This window comes from Bombyx mori, chromosome 10 (assembly GCF_030269925.1).
Source record: "Bombyx mori chromosome 10, ASM3026992v2".
NCBI lineage: Eukaryota > Metazoa > Arthropoda > Insecta > Lepidoptera > Bombycidae > Bombyx > Bombyx mori.
In genome coordinates, this window is record NC_085116.1 from 13,880,063 (window position 1) to 13,901,555 (window position 21,493).

The window sequence follows — 21,493 nt, forward strand, 5'->3', positions numbered from 1 at the left end:
TTAAAAAGCTTCTTTGGTTGAAATAATAACGTAAAGTTTAAAGAAAAAAATTAGGAGGATTTTACGTAGAAGATATTCATATTTTGTGACTGACAAATGACTAATTTTATTATTGTGCTTATGTAGCATGATGTATTATTATGTATGTAATAATAGCTTTAAAGGCTGCTTGTTATTTCAAATCATTACGTTTGTAGTCTTCAACTGAAATCTCAATACAAGTACGCCTTCGAATTAATATACTAAAAATTATAAGTTTACTAGCTGACCCGGCAGACTTCGTAGTGCCTCAATCGATAAACAAAAGACCTAAGCTTTTCATCACATGGAGACATCAAAGGAAAAACAAAATTGTTATTTTTATTTAATTCTGAGCATTTTCATATTTATTTACCTTTTAAACCTACCTTGGATTTCCACAAATAATTCAAGACCAAAATTAGCCAAATCGGTTCAGCCGTTCTGGAGTTTTAGCGAGACTAACGAACAGCAATTCATTTTTATATAATAATATATAGATAGATTTTTCTTTGAACAGGAATTAAATACGTTTGGAGCTCATTACGGGCGTTCCATTACTTCATCGCGTAGATAAAAGCATGAGAAAAAAATACAGGTCAGCGGGGTATGTTTCGACGATATGTTTTTTATAGTCGCCGTGTTTTCAGTTACGAGTGATTTTACTGACTTGTTCCGTAAACCGAATGAGTTGGCTTGTTCGTTTTGTGTAACGCTATCGTGTTATTGACGAATAGGGTTGACAGAAATAATAAGGAGATATTTATATTATCTTTAGGATAAATGAGTCGTCTATTATCAAAGGTGGCAATCTGTGCATTTGGACAACAAATTTTTATTGATATGTCAATACAGATTGATTTGAATATAATCGTCTCCTTCAAAGAATACGGTTCAAAACCTGCATAAAATAAAGGTTAATACTTAACCTGTTATTTATCTAAGATGTCGTTCAGAAGAGTTTTGTGACTGCCAATGGAATACAAAGTCAATAATTCGTTTTTCTGATTTACCAATAATTGTTCAAAAGTCACATTGCCGGCTTTGATAATAGTCGACTCAAATACCGTATTGTGTGTTAGTTAGCATGTTTTTCAATGGCTTTGAAGGGTCATGTCAGGTCTCAAGATAGTCTTTGGCAGCAGATAACTGTTGATGTTTATAAAATTTTTCTACTTTTGGACTTAGATATTGGACGTAGACAAAGGTTTATTTTTACATAAGTTGCTCATTCGCTTAAAACGTATTATTATTGCAAAAGCGTTAAGGATTTTCGACACCAAACACTGTTTTAATTTCATTACTTACGACCTTGTAACAACCCTAGCGCGTTTAGAAATGATGTCTGAGTATTAAGGTCGCGCCATTGTTTCACGATTTGACGTCTCAATATGAAGTTTATGTTTGGTCGTCACTCGCGCGACCGACGTACTGAATTCTAGACACTGATGGCCTCATTAATAAACGTGGTGTTATCCAGTATTTTACACCTTATTACATCACTGTATTGAATGTTAAATACACTGTCGATAGAAAGAGACAAAAAACAGAAATATAGATCGTCCTACGAATTTTTTTTAAAAGAAGGAAACGAAAATGTTGGACCTAGCAGTCTTAGGTATTATTAATTGATATGCTTGCAATTTCTTTTTTGTTATTGCTTAGATGCGTGGACGAGCTCATAGCCCACCTGGTCTTAAGTGGTTACTGGAGCCCATAGACATCTACAACGTAAATGCGCCACCCATCTTGAGATATAAGCTCTAAGGTCTCAAGTATAGTTACAACGGCTGCCCTACCCTTCAAACCGAAACGCATTACTGCTTCACGGCAGAAATAGGTACCTACCCGCACGGACTCACAAGAGGTCCTACCACCAGTGATTACGCAAATTATAATTTTGCGGGTTTCATTTTTATTACACGATGCTATTCCTCCACCGTGGAAGTTAATCGTGAACATTTGTTGAGTACGTATTTCATTAGAAAAATTGGCACCCGCCTGCGAGATTCGAACACCGGTGCGTCGCTCAACACGAATGCACCGGACGTCTTATCCTTTAGGCCACGACGACTTCGAATTCGACAATTTTCCACTTCAGCAATTTAGACATCTAATGTCGAACCACTGCAGTCATATCTTGCACTTACATTCCTTAAAACACATACATATCTATATGAATCTATTTGTAAAAAGAAAGTTAATGTCAAGATATGATTTATATAAGAAAATTGATGGTAGGTAGCACAATAGTCAAATAAATAAACAATAAATAATAACTGGGATCAAATCATGCATGGTCATCCGGTCCCAAATTAGGATTCCCTGTGTTATGGGTACAAGAGACTGATTTATCTGATCTATTGACATATAACAACTGTGTTGATGCTAATACCAAATAAAACGGACCTTTAAATACAAAGATAAATGTCGCGTATTAAGCGAAGTGTCTCTTAAACAGCCTTGCACCCCTCGATATATTATTTGTACGCACTATAACTTTTTTAGTTTTTTTTTTCAAAGCCTATAATATGCTTTTGTACTTGTTAGCACATAAATTTCCGAAAATTTAATTATCTTTATTTGTTGAGAATTATTTAATCAATGCAACTTAGAAAGATATTTTGGTAATCATAAAAAAATATTTTTGCCCATAGATTTGAACAAAAATGATTCATCCCTTTTAAAAATGTTTCATATTTGGATCATTGAGAGTCCGCACCAATACCGTTTGTTTTTTCTTAAGAAAATATTTTTTTAAAGTGTGCCAAGTGTGTTGATTGACGGCTCAGACTAATAGCGTTTCAGGAAGACAATGTATGTATTCGATTCTAAGATGGGTCAGTACGATAACAATCAGCTATTTTATTTGTTATTTGTATGAGCGTACAGTTTGCAAAACATGAAAATGACAAAGGATCCGTGTACCTAATTTCTTTTCACTAATTGGCTGTACCGATTTGAATGTTTTTTTTTTTTGTATGCGTTTGGTGGCAACCTGGATTGTTTAGATTCACATATCAGCCCGGCAGAGGGTGCTGCAGTCGGTATCTATGTTATTTATCTTTCCTAGAAATAATTTATATGGCAAAACAACGTTTGCCGGGTCAGCTAGTAAATAGATAAAACAATAATTATTTGCTGCTTTCCTGGAAGATTTTTGGCATAGTACCACCAAAGCACAACAAAAGGCGCCCAACAAAGTTTCGAAAGATGCCTATATTTTATCAATAACTTTTTTACGAGTATAGAACTAAAATACACAGACATATATATGTACATCAGAAGTTAAATAGCTATAATTATCAAGCTCGCACTTGCAATCACTTGTTAAGCAACCTTGGAGTTAAGCCGGCGTACAGTACTTAAAATGGATTCCTTCCGACCACGCGTCATGAAAACTAATTAATTTGATGTTAATTTTATTGTTGTGCACTACCTTTTCGGTTAATCGTCGAGATCGGAATTTTGATACTTCCATATCGGTAAGATGCCTGTTGAAGTTTTTTTATCTGTGGAACTAATGTTTGTTTTTTTCTTTGCAAACATATTGTGTCTGTGGCGGCAGATAGAACAAATATAGGCGAAAAAGGGCGGGAACGTCAAAATAAATAGGCGCTTTTTTCAAGTTAATTTTAATTTATTTGGTTTTAGCCCTTTTTTACGACATTGTATCCTAATTTTTCACTGTGTTTGAGTTTAAAATTATATTTCATAAGTGTGTTCCGTAATAATGGACGATGACGACGGGGGTGAGGGCTTCAGCTCCGCCCCTGTGTCCGCTCCCATAATAATGGGAAAAAGAAGAATGAAGTCATCTGAATACGACGAAAGCCGCAAAATAAAAATGACTTTTATTAAAAATAAGCGCGGTCTTTTTAAAGACCACCATGCTCTTTACGAAGACCTCACAAAAAAAGAATACCCAGTGCTTCTTCAATCAAGCATCTCACAACCAAATAACAGAGTCCCAATGGACCTGTTAAGAATAAACAAAGCATTAAAAAATATTCAAGGGGTCCAGTATGTCAAAGCTGCTGGGAACTTTTTTGCTAAAATTTACTTTGGTTGTGCTCGGGATGCCAACGCTTTTTTATTAAATGTAAGTTTTATGGAGTTAAACAATTGGACAGCAAAAATACCTTACGATAGCATTGAGAGTCAAGGAATTATTCGAGCTCCTGTGGAATTGAACGAAGAATCTCTTTTAGTAAATTTAAAAGCTTCATGCACAATACTCGGAGTAAAAAGATTTTTCAAAAAACAAGAGAATGGAAGTGACAAGCCACTGCAAACTGTGCTGGTTACATTTTTGGCGTCTAGCCATCCTGATCATGTCACATACGAGCATATTTGGATGCCTGTTTCAGATTATATTAGACCTGTGTTACAGTGCTTCAAATGCTACAAATTCGGACATGGAAGTGGTGCCTGTAAAGCCACTCAAGTTTGCTCTATTTGTTCAGGCAATCATTTTTACAGGGAGTGCAGCACTCCCAACATCTTCAAGTGCTCCAACTGCAGTGGGCCACATTCTGCAGTTTCTTACTCTTGCTCAGTAAAAGCAGCCAAGGTTGCTGAAGTTAAAAATAAGATCATCGGCAAGCAAACATCATATGCAGCCATACTAAAGAATCCTGTTATTAAGAACCCCGTGACCTCTTCTGACATACCTATATCTGCGAAGACCCCTCAAGGTAGGGCTTTAATTTCAGACATTATCAACTCAGAAATTGTCATCAGAACCATTACAAAAACTTTAATAGAATTGTTAAAGAAAAAGGATTCTAAATCCCCTTCTGGACCTATATCTACTCAATTAATTAAAGAAATGCTAGTAACAAATTTTACATCATAAATTATGGATAGTTCTACTCAATCTTATATGCATAATTCTGTTGGTCAGTTTAATATCATTCATTGGAACTCTAGAAGTTTATTTCCTAAATTAGATCAACTTAAAGATTTCCTCAGTAAACTTGACAAGTGTGTTGATATGATTTTATTCAATGAAACCTGGTTAACTTCACATAAAATCATCAAATTACCTGGATTTAATGTTATAAGAAGAGATTCCAACCACCCACATGGTGGGGTTGCAATTGCATTACGCTCTAAGTATAAATTTAAAATAATAGACACAATTTCTCAATATCATTTTCAAAATATTTTAATTACAGTTTACATTAATAATTTTTCTTTTGACATTCTATGTGTTTACATTCCTCCACCACCAAATGGTAAGTTCACTATTAATTTATTGAAAGATTCATGTTCTAAATTTGTTTCAAATAATTATTTAATAATTGGTGACTTCAATGCACATCATGCTTCCTGGAGTTCAAGAGTCAATGATAGAAGAGGTAAAGCCCTTCATGATTATGTGGAAAGTTCTCAGTTGGTTTGTTTAAATGATGACACAATCACGACCTTTGCTCCATTTGGTCAACAAGGTAATGTATTGGATCTAGTATTCGCATCCCCTGCTCTTAGCTCTAGTTGCACAGTTTCTGTCCTTGATGATTTGCTCAGTAGTAATCATTTCCCTCTATTTATTGAAGTCTTTAACGATGCTTTTATTTCTTCCTTTGGCCCGACCACCTTCTCAATAAATCAAGTTGATACACTAGATAATACCTCCTTAGCTAACATAAATTTTAATAAGATTGACTGGTCAAAATTTAATAAGTTATGTGAAAGTGAGTTTTCAAGTTTTAGCTTCGCTGATAACCCTCTTGAAAATTATAATATGTTTTTGAATATTTTACATGACATATTAATGACTTTTGACAAAAAGTGTTACTCGCACAAAAAACGGATTTATTCCAAAGCTGTTCCTTGGTGGAATGCTGATTGTGACCGCGTAGTTTTACAAGCCAAAGTTGCTTTATTATCGTACAAGCATTATCCAAATATGGAAAACTATATTATTTTTAAAAAGCTGGACGCTTTGAAGAAAAGAACTTTATATGAAATAAAACGTTCAAGCTGGATGAATCTTTGTTCATCATTCAATCGAATGACTTCGAGTAAAATTATTTGGGATCACATTCGTAGATTTAAGCACGCTAAACTCAATAATATTTCTACATCTTCAAGTTTTTTTCAAAATTCCGCTAATGCATCTTTGTTTTTGGATTCGATAGCTGGTTCTGAGAATGAAATTTCCGAATCTAAGTTACAAGATTTTTTTAACAGCCACGGAAAACCGGAGGCTCAATGGCTGGTAGACCCATTCTCTATGGGCGAATTTGCGACTGCGTTAGAAAATAAAAAGGAAACCTCCCCTGGTCCTGATTTCATTCCTTATAAAGTAATCAAAAATCTTCCCCAGTATGCCAAGGAAATTTTATGTCAAATATTTAATGATCTTTGGCAAAACAACTGTATTCCTCCGATTTGGAAAACTCAACATGTAGTACCGATTTTAAAGCTTTACAAGGATCCCAACTGTATCAATTCTCACAGACCCATTTCTTTAACTTCTTGTTTTTCGAAAATTTTCGAAACTATGTTAAAAAACAGGTTAGAGTGGTTTACTGAAAATAAAAACTTAATACCAAGTACTCAATACGGATTTCGTAAAGGTAAAAGTACAATAGATAACTTAAGCTGTTTGATTGGCGATATTAAAAATAACTTCCATAATAATCAATTTACATTAGCGGTATTTTTGGATATTAAAGGGGCTTTTGATAATATAGATCATTCCTACCTTATTGAAAGTCTACATTTTTTAGGTTTTCCAGGACATGTTCTGTTCTGGCTGTACAATTTCCTGAACAAGCGCTCTATGTTTTTGAAAATTAAATCTAGTTTATTTGGTCCTAAAATTTCTACAAAAGGTACTCCTCAAGGTTGCGTTTTATCACCTCTCATATTCATACTTAGTTTAGTATGTTTCATAAAGAAAATTCCAAATTCTGTTAAACATTTATTCTTTGCTGACGATCTTGTTCTCTATGTAAACTGTAATGATATTAAAAGTGGTGAATCGGTTATGAATAGTTGTTTGCGTAATATTTCCGATTTACTTACAAATTCCCTAAAACTTGAGGTCAATATTTCCAAAAGTTCTGCAATTTTATTTTCCCAAAATGGATTGCATTACCCTAAAGTTTTATACAATTATGATATTATTCCTGCTCAATCTTTCGTAAAATATGTTGGTCTTTCTCTAGATTTTGATCTTTCGTGGAAAACTCATATTGATGTTATTTGTAAAAGAGCTGAATTAGGTTTGAATATATTAAAATCGCTAACTGGAATAAAATGGGGAGCTGATCCCAAAGTTTTAAAAACGATTTACATTGCAACAATCCGAAGCCATTTCGATTATGGCTGTATGTTCTTTTCGGACGCAAATTTTTCTATTCTTAAGAAATTAGATATTGTGCAAAATAGAGCATTACGAATAATTACTGGTGCTATGATGTCGTCTCCAATTAATTCCTTGGAAGTTGAGGCTGGTATTGTTCCTCTATTCATACGAAGAAGTTTTATATTAGATAATTATTGCCTTAAGCTTATTAGCCGTGATAATCAAGTAACTTACAGGTATTTGAAGTATGCAAATATTCCAAATTATAATTTAATTCCGCTTCCTAATTCTTCATCCATATCCAGTGCCTTAACGTACTTGAATTTTGAATTTCAGGATGTGGTATTTTGGTCTACTCTATTGCCTTGTTTCGAATATAACTTTCATGACATGTTGAGAGATGTGGCTGTTGATCTAATCAAGTTTAAATCTAAAAATGATTTTCTGGAGTTCCTTGAAGATAGGACTGATTTTGTTAAAGTGTATACAGATGGCTCTAAAACTAAAGATAGAACTAGTTTTGCATTTTTTGATTCGTCCATGAACATAGGATCAGTTTATAAATGTAGTAATTTTTTCTCTGTTTTTTCGGCTGAAGTACTAGGTATTATATATGCTTTAGAGCACATTCGAGTAAATTACTCTGCAGGGGACAAAATTCTAATTCTATCTGATTCAATGAGTGCCTTGCAAGCTCTTAAAAATAAATGTATTAGTGCATCTGTAAATTATTTAATTTATAAGTTAAGAAGTTGTTTGAGTTCTTTGTATTTCAGAAATATATTTATTGAATTTTGCTGGGTGCCAGGTCACTCTGGTATTGTGGGTAATGAATTTGTTGATAAATTAGCCAAATCTACAAAAGATATAAATATTTCCGATTTTAAAGTTCCGTACTCAGATTTAGTTTATTCAATTAAACAAAATATGATGAAACGTTGGTCTAATTACTTGTCTAAGTCCAGAGAAACGAAAGGTAAATGGTTAGCTGAAATAGTCCCAGTACCTAGTACTAAATCTTGGTTTGATAATTTTAGATTCTTCCCGGGAAGAGCCTTTATATCGATTATTTGTAGATTACGTATAGGCCACGGCCATTTTCCTGCGCATCTTTTTAGATTAAAGTTAAGTGAATCAGCTGCATGTACTTATTGTAACTCTGGTATGTGTGATCTAGATCATATTTTTCTTAATTGTCCTGAATTCAATCAACAGAGATTATTGTTTAATGCATTATGTAAAGACACAGGCTTAAAATCTATTCCTAATTCCATTCAAGGTATTTTAAAGCTTCCACAACTATTCTCAATAGTGTATAATTTTGTACTTCACACTATAGAACGACTATGAATGTATAATTCATGAATGTATCATAGGTCTCCTGCTTATGTGCAAGTTTAATTATTTTTTATAACGACTCATGTTCTTTTTTTGTTGTTTGTTGAAAGAAAACTTGTAATTTTTTATTTTTTTTATAGTAAGTTCTTGCAATTCATTTTGTCATTAATTTGTTGTTTTCAATGATTTGTAATTGTTTCTTGGTTTGGTTTGTTTCTTTTATTTGTGTTTTTATTGTAAGTTCTAGTTCATGTACTATTTTTTTGTAAAATTAGTTTAAGCTGATGGCCGTGTTGCCAATGCTTTCAATAAATTAAAAAAAAAAAAAAAATAGAACAAATATATTAAGTGTATAATCTATGAATAGAACGTCATAATACTCATAATGTTGTTGTTAGGAACTTGTAAATTCAAATATATCTTGAAAATGTCGTAAGCAAAATTTAGGCACCTATTCTATATCTTATGTTCTATGATTTCTATCTCCACATGTCCAATTGTGTTACGTAGAAATTATTTAACACGTTAGTGAAACACTGTCCGGCTTCACTGTACTTATCTTGAAATACATATACATACGTTCGATACTTGTTGAAAACAACCGCCAAAATCAATTACAACAAGACGTTTCGATTGTTATTGAATCGGATAAGAAAAATAATTTCTCAATATTTTTTTACATAATTAATTTGAGAACCAACATTAATCTACATAAAAATTTGACGGGTCCTTGTAAATATTTAGTTAAAAACGTAAAATTTGTTTTATTATTAAATATTCCTTATTCTCAATAATATTATATTCGGTTTTACTCTAAAAATGTAAAAACGATGATTAATTTTCAAGTTCAATGACCGCAAAACAATTACGTTACTAAATCGCTTACATAAAGTTTCAACAACAAACAATGATTGTGCAAGAAAAAAGTTCGGCACAAACAGACAATGACCATAAAATCTTCGCTACGTGATTCCGTAAAAATATCCCATTCTCGATAGGAAGGGCAATGACCTGTGTTTAATATAATCGATAGGTAACGTAAGAGAAATATAAGATTTTCTCTTGTTTCATTTTGTTTATTAATCATTATATTTGGTAATAGTTCTATAATTTAAAACTAACCATGACTATGTTACTTTTTCTATATTTCTGTTATTATAAAAGAAAACGTTATTAACATTTTGTATTTCGGAATTACATATTATAGTATAAGAAGAATCTTTACCCGAACCGTTTAAAAACAAGACGGAATCATAAAAGATGTGTTCTTAATTTGAAAAGAGTGCCAAATAATTGCTACAGTGCACAGAAGTGTGATAAGTCGCTCATAAGCAGTTAAACCTACTGAATTAAGAGTTTCTATGCTAAATTGTTTTAACTGCACAACTCAGATTAGACACAGTTTTAAAGTTTTTGGAAATTTATCAAAATCAAAATACGTAGGTTTTATTCTTCGGCAGTGACTTGGTAAATATTGATATTTGGTTTTTCTAAAATGAAAAGTGTAATCGGACAACTCAGTCAATCAGGAGTATGCGCACAATTTTGTTTCAGATCAGCTTTTAACGAAGACATCAACTAATGATAGTCGAAAACTAATCGCCCGTATAAAAACGAAATTGAAGCCAAAATCATATCATAGATGACCTTATATTACAATTAGGTAGGACGCCAGATAACCTCAAGATTCGGATGTCTTAAGGGCAGACAGAACCCGAGATACGGGCGATGAAGCCTCGACGTTATCTAATAATATTTTTCCGTGTTTATAAAATAGTATTTATATTATCTTCACTAGGTGATGACCGAGCTTTCCTTGGTTATTTTTGATAACGCCATCTTGTTGTGTCTTTAAAGGGGTTAGTTGCCCTCAATTAAGAAAAATATTATTATTATTCGCCAATAGATGTCGGGAAGAGTTGATTATTGAAAACACGAATAAAACAACATTTTCTGAAAATAAATCGTAGCTAGATCGATTTATCGTCCCCGAAATCCCCTGTATACTAAATTTTATGAAAATCGTTGTAGCCGTTTCCGAGATTCAGATTATATATATACAACAATTGCTCGTTTAAAGGTCTAATATGAAACAGGATTTGGGGTCAGATTAGTCTAATACGAACCTCTATGTCCATTTATCTAAAAATTGGCACTTCTTTTTGTGCACTCTATAAAATTTTAGTAAGTTTATTAATAACAAAGAACATTCTATTTCAGTACGTGCTATATTGAGTGCGCAGCGAAACAATTCAGTCGCGTGCCTAAAATCTGTTTACTCTCTTGTATGATTGTTACTACATATTTAAACCGTATTTATTTTGCTAACACAATTTCGTTTCCGATTATCTACAGATATTATCGGATACAATAATCGATTCAACAAACATTACGGGAATGTTTATGTTTACGCCATTATTCTCAACGAAATGCGCGTTTTATTTCCGGAACACATTAAATCGACTGTAAAATATACAAATTCGGTATCGATCGTCATAATATTTTTGTTATGTCGTAATTAATTAAGAACCTTTTTGCTAGTTTAAAATTAGGGGGGTTCGTATTTAATACAAAAGTTACAAATTGATTCAAACATGTTTCTAAATTTATTTTAGACGTGATTAAAAACAAGCATTTATTTTTGCCGTTTTAAGACCCTATCATCTACCGGATACGTCATAAGGTTTGATGCGAGTAGGTATGAGCAATAAAAATATAGTGAATACATATCAAATTAAGGGGAAATTTTGCAGGGGACTGCGAGTGAGATGAAACTCTTGGTCCGCCTTTCAATGGCTTAACTTATTTGTGTTATGTTAACGAACATAAAATCGATCTTGTTTTGACCAAAGGTCACGAGGTTTTGCACAAACACGCTGTGTAGAGTGCCAGCGTTGTATACATACATATGTGCGTATGTTTTAGGCTATTATTATTGAGTTCATTAGTATGAAGAATGGAGACGCTGATTGTATTTTGTTAGCTCCTGATAACTATGAATAGAGCCGATTAATGAAAAAAAGATGTGTGGTGTAGTGGGACACCGGATAGGAACGAAGTTCCTTATTATAAAAATATTAAATTTAAGTTCTATTCGAGGTATAAATAAAATTATATAAATTATTCGGGTATACATTTTTTATTATTATGAATTTCTTATTGATAGAAATCAAAATAATTGCAAGGGTCAACCACTCCGCAGTGCAATGGAGCAGCCTGGCCCTGGGGAACAGCCGGCATGATCAAGGTATCCCCAGCGCCAGGTAAGTATGATTTAGCAAGAGAAATACGAGAAAGTCTATCAAATGTGTAACATCTCGTCATCGCGATTCAGGAATTGTTGAATTTACGTGCAGCGAAATCTGTTGATAACAAACTAAATAGAAAAAATCTTACGTTATGGACGTTTTTTTCCGGTTAGGGTAGGGGTACCCTAACCGCATCGTCCTATAAGGAACATCGTTCCAAAAAAAATTGAAATATGTTCACAAAAAAAAGGAAGTTGGAAGAGTTAGAAGAGTTTTATTTTCATGCTAGAGAGAGAATTTTATTTCAGAAACTTGGCACTATTCACTAAGCGTATTAATTTTAATATGTACGATTCTGTCAAATGCACCAAATAAACATTAACATGTTTTGATTTATTCAAGATTATATTAATTATTTTTAGTGTATTCTTTTAATATGTTTTGTATTTATTATAAAGGTAATTAATTCATCACACACAAGCTATTCCTAGCAAGTTCACTTCCTATATCGAAAATCTAAGTCATCTAGATCTAGAAATGCGTCATCGTAGTTGTAAATTACGTCACTGGCTCGCCCTTTTGACCTCTACATAAGATTCTGGACGTAATACAAAGCAACACACCATTACTTAAAATGTTCACTACTACTTTCTGAATTAATGTCCTAAAATGTAATATGTGAATTTTCTGATCATTGATCCCTAATTATTTAAAGCAAAAAAACACGCACTAAGTCTGTAACGAAACGTATTTCTAGGATGCGTTTGAAATCGTTTTGATTATATTTCTCTATTGTATTACGTCAATGGCATTTAACGACCATCTCTTGGCGTTTGGCTTTTCGAACTAACAAGGCCTACATTTGGCATTCTTGCGTAAATGTAAATGCTGTTTGGCGGAAACTCCCTTAATTGTCTGTTTGCCGTTCATTGCGTAAGCGCTTTATTTGCCCGATTGTTCAGGGGTTGTGTTGCCGACTGAAACTACAATATGCCGAAACATGACAGTTAACTTTTATACTGACATAGAGGTAGTTTTCCAATTACAGAGCATAATGCGACTCAGTGACGCACAATGCCGAATTATACTGAAGCTTAATTAGAACGTGAATTAGTTGTCAAATGCATCAGCAAAGTGCGCTAAGTTAGCACAGTTTTAATTAACATTGATTATTTCTAAGAAACTACGACGAAACGAAAGCCTTACAATTTTTTCAACATTAAATAATATTACTAACGATAATATAAACAAAATTTCGATCAATGCCAACTTAAAGAAAAAACACTCGTCAATTTTCTGTCACTGAGTCGGTATCGATTGCGTATTTTTGAGAGTGCTCGATTGTGCGAAGCGTTGCTGTAGTTGGAACATTCAACGTTGAGCATTATGCCGCATAATGCGCTCTTGTGCTGTAATTGGAAAACTACCACTTTAGACGAACTTAGATTCAATTGGAGATTCGTCATAAATATCCGTTAATACATCGGTTATACCAAAATTTGAATTTATCGAATTACGACTCATTACTTATTGAGTAATGAGTCGTAAATCGAATTAACGGAAGAAGTTTCGGTGAAAACTCTTTTTTTTTCGCGTGTACCGGTAAACCAAGCCAGAGTCTACCCGGTCTTAATAATAAACAGCATAATGTGAAAACTACCGCCCACTAGAAAAACGGTAATTGCCTGCGCAGGATTTGAACTCCGGCATAGTCGTATCACTCGTTGTGAATACACCACACCAAGAGTCTTAACTTTTCGGACACGACGAGTTTAAAATCTATTAAGAAGCGCACCAGATAAGTCGAAAGGTGCGACATATACACTCGAGAGCAATGAATCCGGGTCATTTAAAAAAGGCGAGATCAGCAGTTTTGTTTTTTTCTTTATGTAATTTTTAATAAATAAAACGTAGTGACTTATAAATTTTATTACTTTCATTTATGGGGTATTATATTGTGTATTGAACATCGTTTATTTTATTAAGCTGGCATTCTTAGTTTTCAAGATTTATAGATTTCTTTAGGTAGCCCGCATTAATTGCTCTCAAGTATTCATAACATTAAGTTAAATACAGCATTTTTAAATGGCATGACACTTCGTGTAGCCATATCGTATATGCTTCAAGCATGGAGTTTTAAACAATCGATTCACCGGAAGCTTTCAGATTAATAATAATTACGTTAATTGTCGACGATGGCGAGGTATGGAGTAGCTTTTCACTTACGCTTCCCGACGGGACTTTCCTATTTGTTTTAATAAAGGAAATAGGCACGGTCGCTTGTTTACGATCTTATAAGCAATATTGTATGTTCACAACTTGATACTAAACGAAAACAAGAATTTTACCTAAAAACCTTCCAACCAAACAACAATTTTGCCATGACGCCTTGTCTTAAAAATTTTGAGATAAGAATCTGCTTAGAGCGAGTTTTTTAACTTCTGGTCATGGTATTTTAATGTGTATTGTTGCTCTTTAATTTTAATTTTATTAGGGTAAACTAACTTTATTAAAACAGAACATCAGATTTGTACATTTACGTACGACAATATAACGTATAAAATTATGGTTTTGAAAAAAAAAAAAGATACTTAACGTAATATGACTTAACGTAATATTATGACTCGGGATCAAAACATCCTTAGCGTTTTTGTGTCAGTTACCGAGGATGTCAGCCAAAGCCATTTAATTTAATATTATTTTTAAATCTGATGCATTCTTGACAATTTTCCCCGAAATTGGGTCAGTCGGTTCAACGACATTGTAATCGATACGGTTTTGCTGAAAATAAATCACTCGCCGCGATCGCTTCCTACGCGAAAAAAATCATTTCTGAGATAACATTATTATCGATAAAGAATCGATTCATCGTTAATATAAATCGATGTTACAGCTGCGTGAAAAAAATGTAAACGTTTTACGATTTTATTTTGTGCTCGTGAATATGAATGCTAAACAACAAAATGTGGGTCGGGAGTGTTTTGTTTATATAACAATATAATGCATTCGAAATACAAACAAGGAATGAGTATGAATAATTTCTTATTTTAGACGCAAAAACTAAAGTGCAAAAGAAATTGAGTTACAAAATATTATTGACGGCCGCAGGAATCTAATTGCAGACGTTCATCGACATAGGTTTTACACTATTCCAGTTACAAAGGCCCACGGGACAGGTGTTATTATTATGTTATTGTGTGTGTGTGAATTAATTGTACAATGATTTAGATTGATTGTGTATTTTTTAAATGATTTTTACGACCATTCATTATCCTGCCCTGCACCCAGTCACCTGGGGTCGGCGCAACATGTTTGCTCCTTCCGTACTCTTCTATCATATACCATTTCTTCGCTCACTCCCCTCCTACCCATATCGTCTTTCACACAATCCATCCATTTCTTCTTAGGTCTACCTCTTCCTCTAAATTCTTCCACATTCATAGTTAAATGATGTTTACGACAATGAACAAAAAATGATTATTATTTCAAATTATGCAAAACGTTCTAAGAAGTGTCAAAAGGAACTTCGCAATTGGAATTGAGTATAGGGATAAAACAAAGACTCTTCCTAGCTAATAATGAGAAGAGTGCATGCCACAGACAGATTAACAATCGATATCAATTTGATTAGATTCCGTTTTAAGGGTGGCCTTTAGATCCCGTAGCTGTAGATCCAGGATTTAATGGGCTCATAGACAAATTTCCTTTCGATATCGAGTTCTCTTCTTCTCTGTCGTTTCCTCATTGCTGAGGGTCGTGACCACCTTGGTCCAGTTTTTGCACCAGCTTCCTCCAATGCTGCCTGCATTCGGCCTGCTTAATGGCGCCCGGGACGCTGGTGTTTGTGGCCTCCTTGATAATGTCCGTCCACCTGGTTGGCAATCTTCCTCGACCTCTCTTTCCTTCCACGTGACCTACAACTATTAATTTTTCCAAGCTCTCGGGATTTTGTCGGGCCACGTGTCCGAAGTACTTGAGGAGACGCTGCATGCAGATTGTAGATAGACGGGTCTTGACGTTTAGCTCCTCGAGAATTGACACATTTGTTCGGCGCTCCGTCCATGATACGCCCAACATTTTGCGCCAACACCACATTTCAAATGCGTCAATTCTCGATCGGGTACGGCCCTTGAGGGTCCACGTCTCAGAAGCGTACAAGAATATGGAGAAGATAAGGGTTCTCATGAGCTTTATCTTAGTTTTTTTGTTTATGCTGCGATTTCTCCAAATCTTCTCCAATCGCTTCACGGCTGATTTTGACATCTGGGCCCTCCTGACCACCTCCCTGTCACAATCACCGTCACTGGATATTAATGACCCCAAGTACACAAATTCCTGCACCACGTCCAGGTCACGCAGTTCGTGAGTGCGTGTCATTGTGCCAGCTCTATCGACAAACATCAATTTCGTTTTGGATCGGTTGATGCAAAGTCCGTAATCTTTGCTAACGACTTCCACTCTCCTCAGAAGCTCATGCAACTCTCGCTCCGAGGTACCGATTATAGTGGTATCATCAGCGAAACGAAGATTACTAATTCGGTGGCCTCCTACACGAATACCCCCCTCCCAGTTCTCCAGAACGAGCCTCATAATGTGTTCACCGATGAGGTTGAAGAGTTGTGGGGAAAGAATACATCCCTGTCTGACTCCACGTTCGGGCTTAAATGGATGGGAAAACTCATTGTCCATTCTGACTCTCGTAATTCCATCCATATGTAGAGTCTGAACAAGGGAGACGAGGTGGTCCGGTATTCCCATCTCTTGCATCACGTCGAACATTTTCTTCCAGTTGATGCAGTCAAAAGCCTTGGCGTAGTCAATGAAGCAGAGAGCCATCGGGACGTTGAACTCCCTTGCCTTTTCGATCAACTGCCTTATGTTTAAGATCTGCTCTCTGGTTCCTCGACCCTTAACAAAACCCGCTTGCTCTTTTGCGATTTGCCTACTGATAAAACTCTCCAGTCTTTTATTGATAATATGGAGGAGAATTTTACTGGCATGCGAGATTATGGAAATAGTCCTGTAGTTCTCACATTTGCGCGTGGAGCCTTTTTTATGGAGAGGAATTAATATTGATTCCGTCCAGTCTTCAGGCCACTGGCCAGTACGCCATACTTTCTGGCAAATGGAGTGTAGAATCTTGGCACCATCCGAGCCTAGGCTCTTTAACATTAGAGCGGTTACGCTGTCCCTTCCGCATGCTTTTTGCTTCAGCCTATTGATTGCTGCCTCAACTTCTTGAAGAAGGATATCTGGCTCATGTTGGTTATAGTCCACCCTTTCTTCAATATCATTGCAGCCCTTTTCGCAATATAGCTGTTCGCTGTATCTCCTCCATCTGTCTAGCGCAGCCTGCCTGTCAATGATGAGGTTACCACGGTCGTCCTCAATAGTCCAGGTTTTCAGCTTGTACTCTTTGGCCAACAGCTTCACTCTGCGGAACATGTCCTTAGAATGCATGCGTTCAGAATCCCTTTGAATGTCGTCGCAGACAGCACTTATATAGGCATCTCTGTCACGTCTGCAAAGTCTTTGGACTTCATGATGCAGCAGTCTGTACTCATGCTTATCTGCGTCAGTCGTAAGACCATCCTCCTTTCGGGCTTTTCTTCTGACGATAGCTGACCATGTTTCTTCGGACATCCAAGGTGATTTAGGTTGTTCTATTGCTTGTGTTCCGACGACTTCGCTCGCTGTCTTCATGGTTACCTGTTTCAGCTGTTCCCAGGTAACATTCGCAGAGTCGAAGGGATCTACGGCAAAATCACGCAACCGCTCCTTAATGGCATTGGCAAACAACTCCTGCGCTCGACCCGATATGTCCACCACCTTCCTAGGTTTCTGCTGTTTGATTGACTTAAGACGGATTTTAACTTTTGCAACAAGTAGTTGGTGGTCACTGCCACAATCTGCACCTGGTCTCGTCTTAACATTCAGGACAGATGATTTCCATCGTTTCCCTATCATGACATAGTCAATCTGGTTCCTATGTTGACCGTTAGGGGAGATCCATGTATACAACCTTCGAGGATGATGCTGGAAGTGGGTGTTCATGATTGAAACATTGTTTTCCGCACAGAAGTCGAGGAGTAACTGCCCTCGCTCGTTACGAGACCCTAGCCCGAATTTCCCGACTATGCCACGAACATGGTCATCCATTACCGTATTGCCTATCTTGGCATTGAGATCTCCCATGAGAATTGTGACTTCCTTCTTTGGGATATCTTGGTAGACTTTCCCCAAGCTGTTGTAGAAAGAGTCTATTTTATCCTGGTTTGAATTCGAGGTCGGTGCATATACTTGTACGATGTTGATGGGATAAGGGTGGGCAGATAGTTTTAGTGCAATGATTCTGTCATTGACTGCATTGTACCCGATAATCCTGCCACGCATTCTCTTTGATACTAGAAACCCAACGCCGCTGAAGCTGTTTTCTGGATTACCTGCACTGAGTCTCAGCTTACCCGATGCCATGACAAGATGACCGGACTCTCTGAGGTGAGTCTCACTTAAGCCCATCACATCCAGGTCACAACTTTCCATCTCTCTGCAAACTATTTCGATTTTCCCAGGTCTCAAGAGTCCGCGAATATTCCAGGTGCCAACATTAAGGATTTGCTTATGGCCTAATCGCCCTGTGGTACTAGTATTTGAGTCAACAGTAACCCAATTTCTATAAGCAGCCTGATGACGCACTGACTTATAGCCGGTAACCAACTTCACACCAGGAGACCCGGACTCGTCCTGGCGCCGAGAGTCAGTCGGAGCGCTCGACATACTAAACTTCCTTTTGACTTTTCTCATGGTGGTTTTCTTGGGAAAAATAGTAACGGTAGCTTCCCATTCCTTTCCGTCCCAGAACTTTTTAGAGGGGATTTAGCCCCCTAGGCCGCTGCAGCCTCATCCAGCTGATTGTCCAGCTGGGGGTATGGTTATCCCGCCACTGTTCGGTCGCCATTGCCTCGTCCGTTGTCTAGCAGGGAGCACCACGACTACTAGTCGTCGCAGTCGCGCGTGCAGGTGAGGTTGACATTTGGGGCCGTATCGATGGTAATTACGTTCACCCCCTTACTCCCCCGATATCGAGTTAGTATGTAGCTTATGTTCGGCTTTTTTAATCGGTGGAATCGGAGTTGAGCAAGTGATCATACGGCCAGATTCTAACTACTACCAGATTCAATAATCATCACAGCCTAAATTAAAGGCGATGAATTTACAAACAAAGAGTGCTGAAATTAATTTTATAAGCGTATAAGAACAGGTAAAACATGATGCTTAAGAGAAAGGTAAAGTAAAATATACCTGTTATTATTATTATTTATACGGTTGGACGAGCTCACGGCCTACCTGGTGTTAAGTGGTTACCGGCGCCCATAGACATATATAACGTAAATGCCGCCACCTGCCTTGAGACATGAGTGCTAAGGTCTTAGTTTTTACAGTACAATAGCTGCTCCACCGAAACGCATTACTGCTTCACGGCAGAAATAAGCAGGGTAGTAGTACTTATTCGTGCGGACCCACAAGACGTCCTGCCGTCAGTAGACCAGTGTTACTTTTAAGGTAAGAAAGACTAAGGTAAGACAAATACATTAATAAATAAAAAATTAAGTCTATCGATGCCTCTAACATTGAGGAAAGTTGTTTTTTTCTAAATGCCTAATTATAGTTGAGTCCACGTTACGTATTTAGAAAATTAGAGTATGCTATTTTATTTTAGAGTTTTAGTCGAACTTCGTAAATAATTATCAAAAGCCGAATTCGTGTAACACAAGCAGGGCACGTCACTGCAAACGAAACTACAATTAATATTATCACACATAATTGTACGTAATGCGGATATTATTAAATACCGGTACGGAATCTAGGTTTAAAACTAGTCGTATACATTTATTCCCTTCATCCGTTAGGTAACGATGTTAATCTTTCGAGAAATTAAATAATCCATCACGAAAGTTGTTTTTTTTTTCGGAAAAATGCCAAATGTGCGTTTGGCGACGGAAACGTGCCACGATCTCAATTAAGTAGAAAGAAAGGGGGAAGTCAATGAGTGTTTGGTGAAGTGCGCACGGAATTCGCCCTAATTGCAGTTCGACGATCGGCCGGAGCGATGAGAGCAGATAACAATACATTGAGTACATTCCACAACTATATATAAAGTGTGAGAGTATTGGTTGACAATTGTAAAAATAATTCGAAATTTTCGCGCCGCGTCTTTTTTCCTACCTAAGCTGATAGTCTCGAGAGGCTATTTCAGCGTAACGTAGGTGAGTTGGTGACGTTGCTAACACGAACCCTAGCAAGAGCCGTGCTTCGCAGAATCTACCACCGAATCGGAAACGCGACCCACTGAGGAGATCCGGCGAGAAACTCAGTGGGCTGTGTCTGTGGGTTAATTTACTCATCGAGCCCTTCGTCGCAAGCGACGGATTCGACGAGAACGATGATCGGCGCTTGAGGTATCTAAAGGCACCGTTAGTGGATCGGGAGGATTCGAAATGACGTGAGCGTCAGTAAGGAAAGATCTAGTTGCTAATTTATTTTATTTCGAGATTTTAATTTCTTTTTCTTTACATATTCCCTAGTTGTTTAAGAGGCTATTCCTGCTACGCTGGTAGGTGAACTCACGGGGCTCAACCTGAGAGAGTTTGCTAACATTGGCACTAGCAAGAGCAGTGATTCGCAGAATCTACTGGTGGATCGGAATCGCGACCCACTGAGAAACTCAGTAGGTTGTGTCGATGGATTCGACGAGTTCAGAGTTCGACGAGGACGGTGACCGGCAGCTGTATCACGTATTTCGCAGACAATTAGCAGAAGACAAATATTGTGCAAATATTGCTGTCAACTGTCCATTTCGTATTACGGACTTGCAACAAAAAAGCAGATCGCGGACCATGACTAGTGCTGCCTCTGCAGAGCGATTTGTGAAACTTTAGTGCATTCTTTTCCATACAACTAACAACAACTGGCCTAAAGTCGGTATTACGGATGCTTTTGTTTGCCACACAACAGCAGATATTTAGCAATTTCGTTTGTCAAATTTGCGACACCTTTTGTATCTGGTGCTGAATTGTTGCTAACTATCTGCAAGTGTAAAATTTGTGAAATTAAATTATTTTAACTTGATTTAGGTAAGTGTAATTGGTTTAGATCTTTATTTGTGTTTGTGTTTTCCATAGTATTAACATTAAATACCACGCTGGGCAATTTAAGTACATTAATAATGTTGAGGTTATAAAGTTTATTTTTTACAAATTAATATTTCTTCTAGGTATTAGGTATGTATGGACAGAGCTCAAATAATGGGGCTTTGGAGTCTAAGGAAATTAGGTCGGATACATACGAATCAGTGCGTTTGCGACGCTGTCTTCGTGATCAAGCCTGACCCCTTATTCTATCGGAAAGTTTGTTCAGAACACATTACAGAATTTCGAAACATCAATATTTACAATTGTGCTCTGAATTAAAGCCGTTAATAACCTAGATCATCAAGACGAACAAGAATAGAAAGTAAAATGCAAGGTACTTATATATATTCAATTAAACATTATAGGTAATATATTAT

At 36.2% G+C, this 21,493-nt stretch overlaps 1 protein-coding gene across 13 annotated transcripts in view; it reads right to left on the reverse strand.

Moving 5' to 3' along the window:
* The window catches only part of LOC101741553 (rho GTPase-activating protein 21), a 453,498-nt gene that overhangs the window by 62,606 nt on the left and 369,399 nt on the right, over positions 1–21,493 (reverse strand). The gene's annotated exons all lie outside the window — the stretch shown is intronic.